At 40.7% G+C, this 19,383-nt stretch overlaps 1 protein-coding gene across 1 annotated transcript in view; it reads right to left on the bottom strand.

The window, feature by feature from the left end:
• The window catches only part of LOC126413236 (tubulin polyglutamylase ttll6-like), a 323,601-nt gene that overhangs the window by 231,797 nt on the left and 72,421 nt on the right, over positions 1 to 19,383 (bottom strand). The gene's annotated exons all lie outside the window — the stretch shown is intronic.

Here is a 19,383-nt window from a genome sequence, read left to right as displayed (position 1 = left end):
GCCGTTCCAAGTGCAAAATTTGCCAGCAGATGGCAGCAGCAGCACTCCAAGAGGCCACAGTCAGCATGGACCTGCCTGCTTCCACTGGATCACATGCTCAAAAATATGTCTTACTCTAGCCTGATGCTTGAAGATATTTAGGTCAGCACGCAGCTGTGGCTAGTCACTTCTCCAAAGAGGAGCTCCGGCATCATGCCGCAATCTGTTGCTTGAAGTCAGGCTACTTGCTGGGATCTTCACCTCTGATGCTATGTGGAGTCCCCAGCAGTTGTCATAGAGCTATGCTAAGACTTGGCCTCTACAATATGGACCTCTGCGACTTTGATATTTTTGGATGAGGCAGTGTCTGTGTAAATAATGAGAATCAGTTCCTCATCAAACGGAACTTTGACTCTAGTAATTGTGATTCAGTTCCTCTGATGCTATACGGAGACCCCAGCAGTTGTCATAGAGCTACCCTGAGACTTGGCATCTACAGTATGGACCTCTGTGACTTTGATATTTTTAGATGAAGCAGTGTCTGTTTAATTAATGACAATCAGTTCCTCATCAACCAGAACTTTGACTCTACTAATTGTGATTCAGTTTTCTGTGGCTGACAGTCCACTGGACTTAGACATCTCACTCACTTCAAAGGAACTGACTTTACTGTGAACTATTTCTTGTGTTGTGTAAGAAAGATTGAAGTTTTACATTTGTTTCGATAAACTTTCTTATCATTGTATACCTAGGCTTTAGTTTCTCTGGACTCTCTGTGGACTCACTCTGCATGATTGTGGTTTGTTCTAGGTAGGTAGTGACTCTTCATGTATTTTCCAAATTTCTTGTGGACTAATGTTTGCTCTTGTGCAAACATGCCTACATCTACAGACATGAATACACAAGTCCCATTGTCTGTTGCAGCAGTCTCAGGAGCTGATGTTAGAGAAGATGGCTGCCATCACCACTACTGGAAATCACCACACATTTGTCTCACTTCGGCTGACTGGTAAAGGAACTCCAAATGGCACGTGCACCATTCTAGGCATTTGACAAAAATACAGAACCATGTGCCAAATGCACCATCTGCCTCAAAGAGCATTCATTCCCATGGGACCTCAGACGATGTCCAGGAACACAATTTTTTTTTAAATGCAAACACTGGAGGATAAATGTATTACCTCTTTCAGCAGCTCAATCCTGAAGTCGAACCTCATTCTTTGCCTTATGAATGTTTAAAATTGTGTTTGTTGGACTAGTCTGATGTCCAAGTGCACGTGGCAGCTGCCTGCAACAAGTTTTTTTAGCTACAGCTACCATAAACAAAACTAACATTTGTAAAGGGAGTGGATAGCTTGTTTGCAAGGCTCCTGTCGAGATTACATTTTCCAGTATTCTAATCCTCAGTGCAAACAGTCTCATGTGGAACTCCCAGTTAGAGATATGATCCTGGTCCACTCTGCAATCGAAGGACAACATAACGGTCTCTTAAAGCTCAATGACATCTCCTTAAGTACACACTTTCCCCTCATCTGGGCACTTGAACAGTCCATAAATTCCTTGGCAGCTCTGCAGGACTCATCACAGGTGTTTGCCACCTGACCAACCTGCTGGACCCTGACTCAGCACCATCCGCCAGGTCAGTTTGATTCACTGACCAAACCTTCCTGTAGCAAAGTTGCCGCAAGTGGATTCATGTAGAAATTTTGTAACACAGCAGTGCCAGCATTGCTGCTTTCGTAGGACAGAATGTACTGCCTGTGGTAAGAATGGACACAAGTTGAAGTGTTCCAATCCTAAATAAACATGAATGTCAATTGTGCCCAACTAGACTACAGGGATTTTGATTCAGACTATGTTGACTGTGTCTGCAGTCCTGATGTCCTCCATGTCCAGGCCATCCTCCCTACATCTCATAGGTTGGAATTGGCCTTTAGTGCTATTCCTGTAGTCTTTCATATTGATACTGAAGCTTCAAACACTATTGTTGATAGAGAGACATACTGCCACCTGGGGTTCCCTACACCACAACCTCTTTCTAAGCAGTTGAAAAGTTATAGTAAAATACCATTGAGGTAAAGGTCAACTCTCACATTCAGTGCCAAGCAGTCTCTCTCTCACCTTGAATCCTTGTGGTGTTACAAAAGGGTCGTGAACATTTTGGGTTTGGATCTGTTCAATGCTCTCGGTTTAGTAGTCCACAATTCAATGAAGCACATCCAGCCACTTGTCCCAAGTTTCTACCTGCAGGACTTTTGTTCAAATTACACTTCAATTTTCTCACATTTATGAACCAGTGTTACCAGCTTCAAAGCACGTCTCTTAGGTGATGCCTATGTCTTTTCAAGTGTACAAAATTCCTTTTGTTCTGTGTGAAATGCTTTGTCACAAGCTTCATCGCTTACAGCAAGAAGGAATTCTGACCACTATTGCACACATCCGGGGGACCATATCTATTCCAAAAGTGCAGAACATCATGGTGCACTTTGCTGGAGGCAAAGTTTCTGCATGAACTGAAACATACGACGCTTACTTGGAGCTTCCCTTGGATGAAGCTTCCGAAACCTTTCTGGTCAATAAATCATTTGGTCTTTTTCGATGCAATCACCTGCCCTTCAGCATCACCAGCACACTGGCCATATTCCAATGCTATTTGGAACATGGGACATCTAAGGGATGGCAAATTATATTGACAATATCAATGTCACTGGCGAAAAAGCACAGGATCCAGCCACCAATTTGGACTCCCCGTTCAGTGTGCTCCAGTAGGCTAATCTGAAATGCAACAAGGAAAAATGCTGCTTCTTCGTTCTGCAAGTGGACAATCTGGGACATGTTTTCAGCATATCAAGGATACATCCCACTACGCATCACATCGAGGCTACACAAAACCCATTGGCCCTCAGAGTTGCCAAACAACTCAAATTCATGTTAGGTCAACTGAACTATTACAGACTCATCTCCTGATGTAACCGAAAACTTCAGTTACTTCCCCAATCATACTGTAATCATTGGTGGAGACATTAGTCATCCAACAATTCATTGGGAAAATTACCTTCTGTTAGTGGTGGACATGGTAAGACATCCTCTGAAACAGTAATAAATGCCTTTTCTGAAAACTGCCTAGAACAAATAGTTACGAATCCCACACATGATGGAAACACATTGGATCTAATGGCGACATGCAGACCTGACCTCTTTGAGGATGTCCATATCAAAACTGGTATCAGTGACCATGACACAGTTGTGACAACGATGATTACCAAAGTACAAAGGACAACTAAACCAAGCAGAGAAATGTATATGTTCAATAAACTAGATAAAAAATCAGTAGTGTCATATCTTAATGAAGAACTTGAAACTTTCATCACAGGACAGGAGCATGTAGAGGAACTAATGCTCAAGTTTAAAAGAATAGCTGACCACACACTGGCTTGATATATACCCAGATAACAGTCCAAAATTAGAGGGAACCTCTATGGTATAAGTCACTGTAAAGAAACTTCTAAGAAAATAGAGGTTACTGCATAATAGGTGTAAAACAAAGCATTGGGCGACAGATAAAGAGATGTCAAATCAAACCTATTTGACTATCAAGAGATCAGTGTGTGACGCCTTCATTGACTGCCATAGCAGTGTGTGATACCTTCAATGGCTGCCATAGCAGAGTATTGTCAAATGATCTTTCACAGAACCCAAAGAAAATCTGGTTGTGTGTGAAGTCTGTTAATGGCACCAAAGTTAGTGACCAGCACCTAGCAAATGAGGCAGAAATTGTAATTGAGGGTAGCAAAGCAAAAGCTGAAATACTTAATTCCATAATCAAATGTTCTTTTACAAAGAAAAAATCCAGAGAATTGTCCCAATTGAATGTTTGCATCACTGAAAAGATGAATGAAATAAGTATTAGTGTTAGTGGTATTGAGAAACAGCTGAATTCATTAAAACTGAACATAGCTCCAGGCCTTGATGGAATCCCTGTCACATTCTATACTGAATCTGTGGCTGATTTAACCCCTTTTCTAACTATAATCTATTGCAGCTCCCTTCGACAAAAAACTATGCCCAGTTCTTGGAGAAAAGCACAGATCACACCCATTTACAAGGATGGTAGTAGAAATGATTCACAAAACTATGGTCCAATATCCTTGAAATTAATTTGTTACAGAACCTTAGAACATATTCTGAGCTCAAATGTAATCAGGTATTGTGAACAGATTGCCCTCCTCAATGCCAAACACCATGGATTCCGAAAACATTAATCTTGTGAAACTCAACTTGCACTTATCTCACATTCAGGCAGATACAATATTTCTTGATTTCCAGAAAGCATTTGATTCAATATCACATCTTCATTTATTGTCAAAAGTTTGATCATATGTGGTATCAACTGAAATTTGTGACCGGCTGAGGATTTTTTGATAGGAAAGACACAACATGTTATCCTGGATGGAGAGTCATTGTCGGGGTAGAAGTATCTTTGGGTGCATATCAGGGAAGTGTGTTGGGACCCTTGCTGTCCATGTTGTATATTAAGGACCTTGCAACAATATTGACAGTAACATCGGGCTTTTTGCAGGTGATGCAGTTATCTATAATGAAATACAATCTTGAAAGAAGCTGCACAAATATTCAGTCAGTTCTGGATAACATTTCAAAGTGGTGCAAAGATTGGCAACTTGCTTTAAATGTTCAGAAAAGTAACATAGTGCACTTCACAAAATGAAAAGATATAGTATCCTATAACTATAATATCAATAAGTCACAGCTGGAATCAGCCAACTCATACAGATGCCTGGAGGTAGCACTCTGTAGGGATATGAAATGGAACGATCACATAAGCTCAGTCATAGGTAATGCAAGTGGTAGACCTAGGTTTGTTGGTAGAATGCTGGAAAAGTGCAATCAGGTTAAAAAGGAGGCTGCTTACAAATCACTCATGTGACCCATTGCAGAATAATGCTCAAGTATGTGGGACCCGTACCAAACAGGACACAAAGGGACATTGAACGTATACAGAGAAGGCCAGCACGAATAGTCACAGGTTTGTTTAATTTGTGGGAGAGTGTCACAGAGATAACAAAGGAATTGAACTGGAAGACTCTTGAAGATAGACAGAAACTATCCGAGAAAGACTATTAACAAAATTTCAAGAACTGGCTTTGAATAGTGACTCTAGGAATATATGACAATCCCCTAAGTATTGCTCACATAGGGATTGTGACAATAAGATTAGAATGATTACTCCACACAGAGGCATTCAAACAATCATTCTTCCCACACTTCATATGTGAATGGAACAGGAAGAAACCCTAGTAACTAGTACAATGGGACATACCCTCTGCCATGCACCTCACGGTGGTTTGCAAAGCATAGGTGTAGATGTAGCACATTCGTACCTATTGTGCCAGCTGTCACTGTACCCACTGCATCATCTCCTTTGGAAGAAAGATGAGATACTCCAATGGTTACATTGCTTTTTGAGAGTTCAAACAGGCTGACCAACGTGCCTGATGGCATAGAACCCTTCCAAGTCCTTGACAGTCATGGCACATGCCTCTGACTACAGCTTGGAGGCTGTTCTTTCTCACACAGTCAATAAAGCTGAACTCCTAATTGTGTTTGTTCCCAAGATATTACTGCAGACACGGAAAAACTACTGTCTAATCAAAAAGCCAGCCTTAGTTATCATTTTTTGCACTGAAAAAACTTCACGACTTTGTGCGCTGATGGTGATTTATCATGTTAATGGCTCATAAGGCTTTTTTGCCATTGTTAAACCCTCATGTGATATGTGGTATGTGATTTATTCATCTCATTACGTACAATTTTCAAATCATTTGATTTGATGTACAGGAGACATGGCAAGGTTTACAAAAGAAACTTTTTTCACTTTTTTAAGAGAAACACAAAAGTTTATATCATATTTTACATTTATAAGTTACAGCTACACATGTACATAAAATAATACATGTAATACAATCCCTGTGTTCAGACTGTGAAGTTGTCCTCAATGAATTCATCGACAGAATAATAACACTTTTTCACCAGAAGAGTAAAGAGCAATCTTTCCAGTGAACCAAGCTCCTTCATAAATATATTACTGCCTTTTATTTTGTTGAAAATTTTTAACCACATGTACTCTGGCATTTGGGCATAAAGTTTTAAACGAAGTGTTGGAAGTTTGAAGCTATCTTTGTGGTGAGTGCTGTAGTTGTGGTCAAAATGGAAAGTGTCTAGTGTATGTTGATTTTTATGTAGGAACACCACCATCTCCCAGATGTAAAGTGAGGGGATATATGGTATTTTTAAATTTTTTTAACAGTGGTCGACAGGATTTCTATTTTTTTGCAACACACGTTTCTAATTACTTTCTTTTGTAATACTAGAAGCCTAGTGACATTTGCTGAATTTCCCCACAAGATTGTGCCATAACGAATAACTGACTCAAAGTAGCAGTGATAAACTATCTTTCTGGTATCCATGTTTGTGGCACCTGACAAAATACACATTGCAAATGCTAAGTTGTTCAGTTTATTTGCTAAGTAATCTACGTGTACCTTCCAATTTAAATTTTTGCCAAGATTTAGGCCTAAGAACTTCATGTGGATTGCTTCTGTGATATCCTGATCATTGCAAGCTACCTTTATTTCAGACCTTTCTACGGATTTAGCTTCAAATTGCATCATTTTGGTTTCAGTTACATTTAGTTTTAGTCTATTTTGATAGAACCAATATTCGAGTTTTTCTAAAGTATTTTTGGCTTTTTCTGTTATATTTTCAGATACCTCATTTTCAATTAGAACTGATGTATCATCAGAAAATAAGACTGAATGAACATCAATAGCAAGTGGTAGGTCATTTACGTAAAAAAGAAGCAGATAGGGACCCAATATCGAACCTTGTGGGACTCCTTGGAGAACTGTTTTCCAGTCTGAGGAATAATTGGTTCCATTTGAAGTTAAAATTACTCTTTGTTTCCTACCTGACAGTTAAGAGCTAAACCATTTTAAAGCAGTGGCCCTGATTCCATACATTGTAATTTGTGGAGGAGTAATGCATGGTTCACTGAATCGAAAGCTTTAGTTAGATCAAAGAATATTCCTGTGACCTATCTACCCTTATCTAACATGGAGCATATTTTTTGGATAAACTCATTTATAGCATTCACAGTGCTTTTACCCTGTTGGAATCCGAAATGGATTTTAAAAATTATATCATTTACAGTAAGAAATTTATTAATTTGTTTTGCTGCAATCTTTTCAAACACTTTAGAGAAGACCGGCAGGAGAGAGATAGGGCTGTAATTCCCCATATCTTCTGTCGATCCTTTCTTATTTCAACACATTTGGAAAGCATCCCTATTCAAAGGATTAATTTATAATAATTGACAGTGGATGAGAAATAATATCATACACACACTTGATTACAGATGTTGTTATTTCATCCCACCCATGTGAGGTTTTGTTTTTTAGAGGCAATATTTCTTTTTCCACATCCCTTTGGGTGATTTTTTCACATTGTTTAAAATATATGTTCTGGCTGTTTTCCAAATTTGTGATGCCCTGATAGAATGTCATATCCACATCTGATCTTACTACATTAAGGAAGAATTCATTGAAACAACATGACATCTGAAAAGGGTTTACTATAATTTTCAAAGTCTCATGAATTTTTACTTTGGCTCCTAATTCAGACTGAACAACTGACCACACTGCTTTTGTCTTATTTCTGTGTTCTCATATGAATTTATTATTTGCCATTTGTTTTAGTTGCCACTAAAACTTTCCTAAATACAGCTTTATACTGTATGGCATAAGTAACAAAAACCAGATTTCTGTTTGATTTTAACTCATTGTGGAGCTCTCTCTTTCTGGCACTAGAAATTTTTATTCCTGTTGTAATCCATTTGAGTTTACCATTTACTTTCTTTTACTTATATCTATGAGGAAATGATTCATTAAATACCTCTAAGAAACAATTTAAGAATTTGTCATAGTTTATCGAGCTTGAACTATTGTGGTCTACAGGCCAGCTTAACACTTAATTTACTGCAGAATAAATCCATTTTACTTTTACTGAGATCCCTTTTTATATACACTTCTGGAGGCTTTAGGTTATTTGGATGTCATCATACTTGGCAAACAGAAAACAAAGAGTACTTATTAACATCAACGGCAAGAAATTTCTCTCTGGCTGGAAAAACACTCATTAGGTGTTCCACAAGGCTCAATATTAGGGCCACTGCTTTTTCTATATTATATTAATGATATGCGAATGACTCAACAGCTGTAGTCTGTTGTAAAAATGAGGTAGACCTAATTCGTCATATTGAACAAACACTTGGGGAAGTGGAGGCATGGGTCAAAAACAATAACTTGACATTAAACTTTACAAAAACAGAAAGTGTTCATTTTACCACAAAACAATCTGCACAGTCTATAAGTGAAATAAGGTATATGGACAAAAAATTAGAGACTGCAAACTGTGTCAAATTCCTTGGCGTGTTAGTCAATAAAAACCTGTTATGGAGTCGCCATGTGGACAACATACTGGGTCGACTGAATAGCCTTGTACATATTATGAATATATTGTATAGTATTACTGATTTAGCTGTAAGAAAAACCGTATATAATGCATATTTTGTTTCAGTCATTAGGTATAGTATAATTTTCTGGGGGTCTGAAAAAACAAATTTACTTAGAGCTTTTAGACTACAAAAAAGAATCATCCGGGCAATGGTGGGAGCAAAACCAAAGCAACACTGCAAACCTTTATTTGTAAAACTGGATCTAATGAGCATTCCAAGCATATACATCTATGAAACTCTCACTTTCACGAAAAGAAACCCACAACTTTTTGAGGGCAACTTCTTCTTGCATCAATATGATACAAGACATAGAACGAGCTACATGTTACCTACCCACCATTTAAAATTATATGAAAAAGCCTCATACTATATGGGCATGAAATTTGTAAATAAAATATGGAAAGATATGGATGACCCAAATGTAAAAGGCACCAAAAGAGACCTGGAAAAATATCTGAAAGATAAATGTTACTATAGTGTAGAAGATTTCATGAATGGTAACAATGCATTATAATTGTAATTAAAATACCTCTTTGAAGATGTTACACAATGTATATTATTAGTTTATTGTATTTTTAGTATTGTTATATATAGTGTAAAAACTGACAAGTCACCTATGTCACAATCTTTGATTGTATAAGGCATGTTATGTGATAATAAAAATTGAATTGAATTGAATTTGCTTTTGGGAGCTCAATAAACAAGAGCTGAGTGATCTGAAATACCCAAGTCTAAGCAGTATTTGTGCTTATTTCCACTGTCAAATTTGTAGTTAGTAATAATATTATCAATGCAGGTCACTGATCTGCTGTTTTCCCTAGTGCCTTCAGAAAAATTTAGCTTGAAACCAGATTTCTGAATTAAGTCACAAAATTTTGTGGAATCATTGACATTTAAGTTGAAGTCTGCTGCTATAACAACTTTTTTCTTACTTTCTTTCTGGAGTTTTTCTCTAATTAACTACTCACCCGAAATCGATGAAACTGGCGTTACTTCTCGACGTAATCGCCCTTCAGACGTACACATTTTTCACAACGCTGACGCCATGATTCCATGGCAGCGGTGAAGGCTTCTTTAGGAGTCTGGAAAATCGCTGAGGCAATAGCAGCACGGCTGGTGAATGTGCGGCCACGGAGAGTGTCTTTCATTGTTGGAAAAAGCCAAAAGTCACTAGGAGCCAGGTCAGGTGAGTAGGGAGCATGAGGAATCACTTCAAAGTTGTTATCACGAAGAAACTGTTGCGTAACGTTAGCTCGATGTGCGGGTGCGTTGTCTTGGCGAAACAGCACATGCGCAGCACTTCCCAGATGTTTTTGTTGCAGTGCAGGAAGGAATTTGTTCTTCAAAACATTTTCATAGGATGCACCTGTTACCGTAGTGCCCTTTGGAATGCAATGGGTAAGGATTACGCCCTCACTGTCCCAGAACATGGACACCATCATTTTTTCAGCACTGGCGGTTACCCGAAATTTTTTTGGTGGTGGTGAATCTGTGTGCTTCCATTGAGCTGACTGGCGCTTTGTTTGTGGATTGAAAAACGGCATCCATGTCTCATCCATTGCCACAACCGCTGAAAAGAAAGTCCCATTCATGCTGTCATTGCGCGTCAACAATGCTTGGCAACATGCCACACGGGCAGCCATGTGGTCGTCCGTCAGCATTCGTGGCACCCACCTGGATGACACTTTTCGCATTTTCAGGTTGTCATGCAGGATTGTGTGCACAGAACCCACAGAAATGCCAACTCTGGAGGCGATCTGTTCAACAGTCATTCGGCGATCCCCCAAAACAATTCTCTCCACTTTCTTGATCATGTCGTCAGACCGGCTTGTGCGAGCCCGAGGTTGTTTCGGTTTGTTGTCACATGATGTTCTGCCTTCATTAAACTGTCGCACCCACGAATGCACTTTCGACTCATCCATAACTCCATCACCACATGTCTCCTTCAACTGTCGATGAATTTCAATTGGTTTCACACCATGCAAATTCAGAAAACGAATGATTGCACACAGTTCAAGTAAGGAAAACGTCGCCATTTTAAGTATTTAAAACAGTTCTCATTCTCGCCGCTGGCGGTAAAATTCCATCTGCCATACGGTGCTGCCATCTCTGGGACGTATTGACAATGAACGCGGCCTCATTTTAAAACAATGCGCATGTTTCTATCTCTTTCCAGTCCGGAAAAAAAAAATCGGAGGCCTTAGAACTTGAATGCGGCTCGTATTGCAGTGCATCTATAGATCATTTTTGTTTTTGGTTATTTCACGTGCATCATTTGTTGGCTACCTAAACTTTTTATTTTCCGTCTGAGTTTTTTCTTTGTCATCCATATTAGAATGAATTAGTTTCCTTTGCTTCTTAGGATTTTACATGATTATATTCTGACCAGGACCCTGTGACACCTGCAGAGATGGGCACTGTTCCTATTGGGGTATCACTATAACATCCATTATCAGTCCACAGCACAACATGCCTACAGGTATGTCCTGTCTTGTCTGCCAGAGAGACAAGACCACAAATTTGATGCAGCTCCTGAAGTCTGCTTTCATTACCCATTGATACTGCAGTCATTGCTTGCCGGTCGCCAGGAGACCCAGTCCTCCAAGAAGTCTTGTGACTGATGGAGAATGTTTAGCCAGTGGATCACAAGACTCTTGAACATCCGACATTCAGATCTAGTGATACCACCGACATGAGTTGCCTGCTCCCATTGGCCCCAGGAGATAGTGGCCACACCAGAGAGGTCAATCCACAAACACTCCAGCACTGCATCTTTACATTACTTCATGAACCTCATTGTGGTATGATCCTCATCAAATAGTTGGCCAACCAACACATCTTCTGGAGGGACGCTAACATGGGTGCAGCATGCATGATATGCCAAAGCAAGCAGACAATACCAACCTGTTGGTGTATTCTTTGGTCTGACATGGCATCCCCGTGGTCTCACAATCATCTACATATCGCAGGGCCATTTATGGACTACTCTTGATGGTTGTGATAGATGCTGGCAGAAGTTTTCCATATGTTTTACAAATGCAATCAATGTCATGAACACAAACTATCCAGGCCTCAGTTCACATCAGCAGAATTTCACTATTTTTGTGCAGATAACGGCAAAGCTTTGGTGCATGTGGAACCATTCCAATGGACTGGCAGAGAGGTTCATCTGCACTTTTGAAACCTAATTGGCGAAGTTACACCTACATCATGGTCTCAATGGTGCACTCACTTTATTTCTTGTCTCCTACTGCTCCTCTCCACAGGACAGATAAAGCCTGGCTGAAAAATTCCATGGCCTGGCATTTGCACTCAGTGCTATACCCACAGAATGCAGTTTGGGCACTAGTTTTTCCAGTGGACACCAACTCATGTCACACGCCTTTTGGGCAGAGCAATGATCGATGGCCTGATGGCTCCTGCTGCAGAAAGCATATCAACCACATGTGCACTTAAGTATGCCTGCTGCTAAGACAAAAGAATTCATACAACTTTCTGTTCCAGAGTTGGACCCAGGAGCATTAGCCATGACCTCTGGTGGTCACAGCTGCAGGACCTGCGGGCTACAGGACGCCAGACTTCTGGTGAACCGTATGTCCAATCCCATGGATGTCAACAGTAGTACTCCAGGATCTCTGCATCCTCAGGAGACTGACAGCGGCATCAACTTCTAAGATGCTGAGATGTGTCACCACCTCTCTTCCAAGGGGCGTGGGAGAGGAGGGGGGGGGGGGGGGGGGGGAGGAATGCTATGCTGAGGCTTACAGCTGTCCAGACTAACAGTGCCGCACCATGTGTGGCCTATGCCAAAAGTCACAGGGGCTACAACTGTGAACACCCCACTGCAGTTCCGAGAACACAACTCACCAGCAGGCCGCAATAGCAGAACACCATGAGGGTGCAGATAGTGTGTAGCTTCTCACTTCCACATGATCACTTGCTCTCACTGCATCCTGGTGCCTCAACAGTATTTATTCTGGTGGATGGCTATAACTGGTCAGTTCTCTACAGATGAGCTCTCTGGGCTTTATGCTGACTGCTGCTGTGGTTCCTCAATCAGAAGGTCTTCGGATGACCTGTCATCCAATGTTGGTCTACCTGCCTGGGATATTTGCCTCTAACAGTATGTGGAGCCGACAGCAGTCATCCTTGAGCTACATAGAGACTTGTCCTTACAGTGTCGCCTCTGGGACTTTGGAATTTTGGTACAATGCGGTGTCCGTGTAATTAGAGGCAATAAGTTCCTTGTGAACCAGTGCTTTGATACTAGTAGCTGTGATTCCGATTTCCTTCGCTGACAGCCCACCAGACTTATGCATGCCACTCACTTTCAAGACAGAGACTTAATCATGAATTATTTCTCGTGTTGTGCAATTATGCTCCGAAGGAGGATTGAAATTTTATGTTCATTTCAATAAACTTGATTCTGATTGTCTACATAGGCTTTATTTTCTCTGCATCCTGAACCTGGCTGGGTCAGTTCAACAACAGTGCCCCAGCTCTTTCTACACAGGGCGCAGTCACATACACTGCATAAAATCTTGCCTCATTCCCCATATCCTCCCGATATGGCATCCAATGACTTCTTCCTCTTTCCTCAGATGAAGGAAACACTATTTTAGCACGCATTTCCAGATTGAAGATGAGATGAACATTTCCCGAACACCAAATGCAGACTTCTACAACCAAAGTCTCTGCTAAGACATACATTGGTTGGTAAATTGTGTCACATTGAAGGATGTATATGTATAGAAGGAATGACATAACAGCCACCAAGTTTCATGGACACATCTTGACTTTTTCCAGATGAAAATTAAATCTTTATGATTACACTACTTCATATATCTTCCTCTCAAAGGAGAAGTAGTTACATGTAAGGATGCAGTTTATCATGTGTGGTGGGTTTGGTGCTGGTAGGACAGGTAATATTTGGTAGCAGCAAGGGCATGGACATGGGCAGATTTTGGTGCAGTGAGAGGTGGCATCAACAGTAATGAGTTGGAATTCAAGTGTTAATAGAGTGGGGGGTAATGAAGAAGCTAGCTGCAGATAACTGGTTGGAAATTTTGTACATAAGGAGCTGAGATTCTTGTATAGGAGCAGAGTAAACAGCTACTATGTGGCATAAAGGGTGGTTAGATTTAAGGATTTTGGGAAACATGTAGAATATGGACGTGCTGTGGGTAGTTGTGGGGAGGAGGAGGGAGATGGATTCAGAAGAGATATTCTGGGACGCATTTTGATAGATGTCATTCCTTCCACACTAAAATGACTCTCCCATGTAGCCTAGCCACCCATGGATGGCATATCTCCAGTGATGAGCAATAATTTGTCCTATATAACGAAGATCTTACTAAGTGTGCTTCAGTTGCCAGAGACTGCAGTCGTGTGTGTGAGTTGCATTTGCATGAGTGTGTGTGTGTGTCTGTTGCCTATTTTTGATGAAGGGCATGCTGGCTGAAAGCTTATCTGTGACAGTCTTTTCATCATGCCTGTCTGCAACTTAGTATCTCCACAATATGGTGAGTAGCAACTTTTCTTTTCATAATATTGTTACACTCCATCCTGGATTTTCCATTGTTTGATTTGATGTTACTAATGCCTTCACGTTAGTCAATACCTGCCAAACCTACTCTGGAAACAGATTTCCATTGTTGTACCTACAAATGCCCCTAATCCTCTGACCACGCCTGTCAACACACTGCAAAGGTGCACCCAGTATCCTACATGTCCAGAAATGAGGACCATCATATTTAAAGTCTTTCCCATTACCAGTCCCAAGCATCCTCCCAGTGCATCCCATTCCCAGGCATATAGTGTCCTAACACATGAAGGACCAACCTGTGCAAGCAATCATATCATTTACCTGCTCTGTTGTAAGTTGTTCACAGAATTTTATGTGAGCATGACCACCAACCAGTTTGTTACACAAATGAATGACCACTGTCAAATTGTGGCAGAGAGCAGAGTTGGTCATCCAGTGGTAAAATACATGGCTGAGAAAAGCATGCTTGATGTCAATCACTGTTCCATAACTCATCCCATCAGTTTCCCTTGCCCCCAGCACCAGTTTCTATGAATTACATACGCAGGAATTGTCCTTACATTGCAGCCTTTGATCCTGCAATCCCCTTCTCTCAATCTCTTTTAGCTCCTGCCCTACAGCTACCTTCAATCCTGAAACATGGCTCTAACTTTGTTAAGACCACACTTACATCCTCTTCTAGGCAGTCTCCCTCTTCATCTGTTCTCCTCTCAGTCCATTCTTCCACTTCATAATGTGCTGCACATGACTCCGCCTGCCTGCAACTACAATGAGTTCCCTAGTGCCACTGTGTGTCTGCTTCCACTCCCTCCATGCCATGAACCACCTTTCCTCAATCATCCCTCCTGCTCTCTGCGTCCATTGTCCCCTCACCCACTTGCTCTGACACAACCCCTCATGCAAGTCAAGCTGAAGTGTCAGCACAATGTAGTAGGCTGGGACAGTGCAGTCGTGCGAGTGCATGTACCTATGTGTATTCTGTTAGCTCTGAATAAGGATTAGTCTAAAGGTTAGCAGCATTCTTAGTGTTGTTTACATAACACTGCTAGACAGCTGTTGCAGTTGACTGCCTGATGATCATAACTGCCCCTGATTGCTGTAACCTGCTGCTTTAGCATTACGCATGTATCAAGCCTCAGCACATTGGTATGACTACTACTGAGAATTAGGACATGATTTCAGCATTTCAACAGAAGGATTAAGTTATACCTGGGGCACTGACAACACAACATGCCATGTTCAGTTACTGACAAATAGCACTCACTCAGTTAGCAAAGCGCATCGAGTCAGTGACCACAGTTGAATGGGCAGCTGCCGTGGGGTCTGGAGAAGCACTGTTGCTCAACAGCTCTCCACTGGTGCAGAAATGAGCACCATTCAGCTCCATTCAATGAGACTATTTGCTGTATGGTCCTGCATCTATCACTGATGGCCCTGATGGTTCACTCCAAGACACACTGCACTGTTCACAGCTGTGGCCAGCCAGCACACTGCCTGTCCTCTGGTCACGTACCTGGAGCATCACTGTATTATAAACAATGCTAATAAATCTATATGGATGTGACATAAGCTTTGGAGAATTTTTTCCTCTCTCCACTAGAGAAATGCACACTTTCAGTGATGTCGGAATGGTCACCCTGACAATACTTCACTTGATTCCCCACATTCCAATGGGGTCGATACTATCTAATGCTACCGACTTCATACATTTATGTGCTTATTGACAACTCAGTGCCCAAACCAAATGGTGAGTTGTTTCCTTTACTCCTTCCATTATTTAGCACTACGAAAAGAGATACACTGTTGACTATTAAAACTGAAACACCACGAAGGATATTAAAGACAGAGGTGTTACCTCTGGCAACTACAATGACAGTCACATGGGTGGACATCAAGTTGAACTGAGCTCAGAAGACAAATACAGCTACATCATTCCATGGTGCTTCAAATCTATGCCAGAGATCATCAACGATTGTGACTGGGCAAGTGGTGGTGTGCTGATCTCCAATAAACAGATTTTTTCAGTGGGTGCAAGACCTGGAGAACGTGGTAACAGCAGAACACCCTCTGTTTTGATATATGTCAAGAAAGCCTGGGAAACATGAACTATTGCATTGTTTTACTGAAATACAATCCCACAGAGACCTTGATAATATATCACACCCACTGGCCTTAACACATCATCAGAAATGTAATGGTTGCTGTCAAAATGATTGCCTACATGAACCAGAGCTGATCATGTTGTGTACTCAATGACACTCTATACCATCACATCATGTACTGGTTCTATAAGACAATGATGAATGCAATCAGGTGGCAATCATTCATCTCAGAGCCTCCAACACAAATATGTCCACAGTGATGGTGTACATTGAACTGGGACCTTCCAAATAGACAATGTGATGACAACACTGTGTCCAGTGGTGCCATTTATATGCACCACTGTTACCACACCTGTCTCTGCCACCACATGAAGGGAAAACACAACAGAGATCACCATGTTGGCAGTCCAAGGTGGACACGTCACTGCATTGTCTTGCCTTGCTGTAAACAAGTCCATTTTCTGACTCAAGGTCCATGATATGGCTGTACAATTCCACACAGATGAGTTAACACGAAAGCTGTTGTCTTGGTTGATAGTCATGTGTGGCTGTTGAGGTCCCGCTGCACAATACTGAGTATCACCCTCCTGATATTATCAATTCCATAACCCTGTGACAGTCATGAGATTCTGACAAATAAGACCAGTAATATTGTGCACGGATAAACTGTAGTCTCAATATTCCATGATTTTTCCACTCTCCAATTCAGACATGTTTTGGCAGACATTCCAATCTTCTAACACAAGGCATAACATGATCTACCGTATTTACTCGAATCAAAGCCGCACTTTTTTTCCGGTTTTTGTTCCAAAAAACCGCCTGCGGCTTAGAATCGAGTGCAAAGCAAGCGGGAGTTCTGAAAAATGTTGGTGGGTGCCGCCACAACTAACTTCTGCCGTCGAATATATGTAGCGCCACACAGGTATGCTTTGGTCAGTAAATAAATACAAAAAAAAAAAAAAAAAAAGTGGAAGACGAGCCTTTTTCCTCCGCCCAGAGTTTCGACCACTGCGTTTTGGTACATTATCCAACGAAGTAAATACAAATTCTGTATTGTTGATCTTCGAATGTAGCAGCATTTCAATGTACTACGAAAATCCGACTGGCAAGACTGTTTGGGGTGTTTGTCAATATGGCCAACTCTACGTTCTGAATTTTTTTATACCTGTGAGAAGAGATGGTTGCTAATAGGAGCTTTTATGAATTGTGAATCACATGTAGTATTCTCTTCGCCATAAGATTAATACGAATATAAACAGTTTGCCATGTATTGTTTCGTGTTTGCTACTATCTCATTTAAATCCTGTCTGCCTAATAAACTACGAAACTAGAGTGAGACAACAGCAAACGCGGAAGAATATACATATCATGTCATGTTTGTATTCGTATTATTCTTATGCCTGATAGTGATACAGTCAGAAATGAAGCACGGCAACTGACTAGATTTTTAAATCTAAGATGACTCTAATTTCTGTGCAGGATGTAATGAACTAAAGAGGCGCCTGCAAAGATTTTCAAACGGAGAAAAATTTTCGCTAAAATTTCGTTCAGAACATCATCTATCATACGCAGTCTATTATTTGGTTCTTGTTGATCATTATCAAAGAAAGAAGTAGTGTAAGTAACAACAAATGTTTCGCTAATGAGACGACTCCTCCTATTTTTTTTATTTGTAAGCGGCGGTAGCGCGCACAAAAGCAAGCCACGCCGCGAGCGGCGACAGGCCGTAAACACGCACTATCAGAATGCGACAAACAATGCATGACACAGTACAGTAATGCATTTTCAGCTTAGAGTGACGTAAACACCTATAACAAAGAGAACGGCACTTATCAGATCAAAGAAAAATAAGCAATCAATTCAAACCAGACGAAGCACGTGAAAAAGGAAGGATATCCGTATAAATACGGACGGAGTGCGTGACGCGTAGCAATGGCTCCCTGGTAAACCGTAACTGCTAAGCTTACGACTCGAACCAAACTACTGCAGCTGTATCGTCATTCATTCGACCTAAATTGTGTCTCATATTACAACTAGGCGAACTTTGTTTCGATTTGGAGGTGCGACCTAAAACTTTTCTCTCCCCTTGATTTTCGAGTCTCAAATTTCAGGTGCGGCTTAGATTCGGGAAAAATTTTTTTCCTTGATTTCGAGTCTCATTTTTCAGGTGCTGCTTAGATTCGAGTGCGGCTAGATTCGAGTAAATACGGTACTCAGAAACATCAAACACTATTTTGAGTGAGAAATACAGTGGATAATCTTTTCTTATACACAAAATGTGTGTGGTGTTATTCTTACCTACTTCACACAATTTGACTGAAAATGTTAATTATTTGCATATTCAAGCATGTAACACAGTTCATGCAAATTTCATGTTTGTTGCATGCTGCCTTCGTAGTTTTCCAATTTTAATGGCCAATAGTGTATTTATGTTGAAGAATCAGTCTTTGGACTTTTTGCATAAATTCATTCACTAAGGGAATACAGATACGCATGTATTATTTTTGAAGAGCTCCTAACTTTTGCACCTCATGAACTGTTCTACCTCTTCAATATCCCAATGTTGTCCTGTAAATCCTTGCCCAAAAATTGGCTCTTGATAGGAAGAAAGAGGAAGAAGGTACTGGAAGTTAGTTGGATGAATATGGAATATGGGGAAAAATTTCATATTCCAAAGCCAAATGCATCACTGTCAGCAGTGAAGTATTTGTTGACAGTTTGCTTTACAGCAAAGAAACTCCCTTGGAAAGTTTCTTGCAGAATTTTTGCGTGATGCCTCTCATAGCCACACCAGGATATCTTGATAGTGTTTTCTAACAACTGTCTTATCTTAATAAGCACGAACTATCAACATGATACCAGGGAAACCAGAGTAATCCTACAAAAATCACTTAACATGAACATCCCTGTGTTGTTTGTGCTTTTGCAGCTTCTTTGTAGTTCTCATGCTGAGTGCTGTTTGATCTTGGGCTTATACTCCTACACACAGTATTTAGGTGCTAAAGTAAGTACCGAGGCTGACAATGTTGCAACATTTTGGCTATCATTTCCTCTCCATGATACGTTTGCTAAGGCATTAGTTTCAAGGAAGAGAACTTAGATATTTCCTCAAGCTTGTGAACAATGCATATAATTGATGAATGGCTTACACGGGCCTTCTCAACCAC

Source organism: Schistocerca serialis, chromosome 7 (genome assembly GCF_023864345.2).
Source record: "Schistocerca serialis cubense isolate TAMUIC-IGC-003099 chromosome 7, iqSchSeri2.2, whole genome shotgun sequence".
In the NCBI taxonomy this organism is placed as follows: Eukaryota; Metazoa; Arthropoda; class Insecta; order Orthoptera; family Acrididae; genus Schistocerca; species Schistocerca serialis.
Note: the sequence above shows the minus strand (reverse complement) of the source record. Positions and strands in the feature narration are given on the sequence as shown.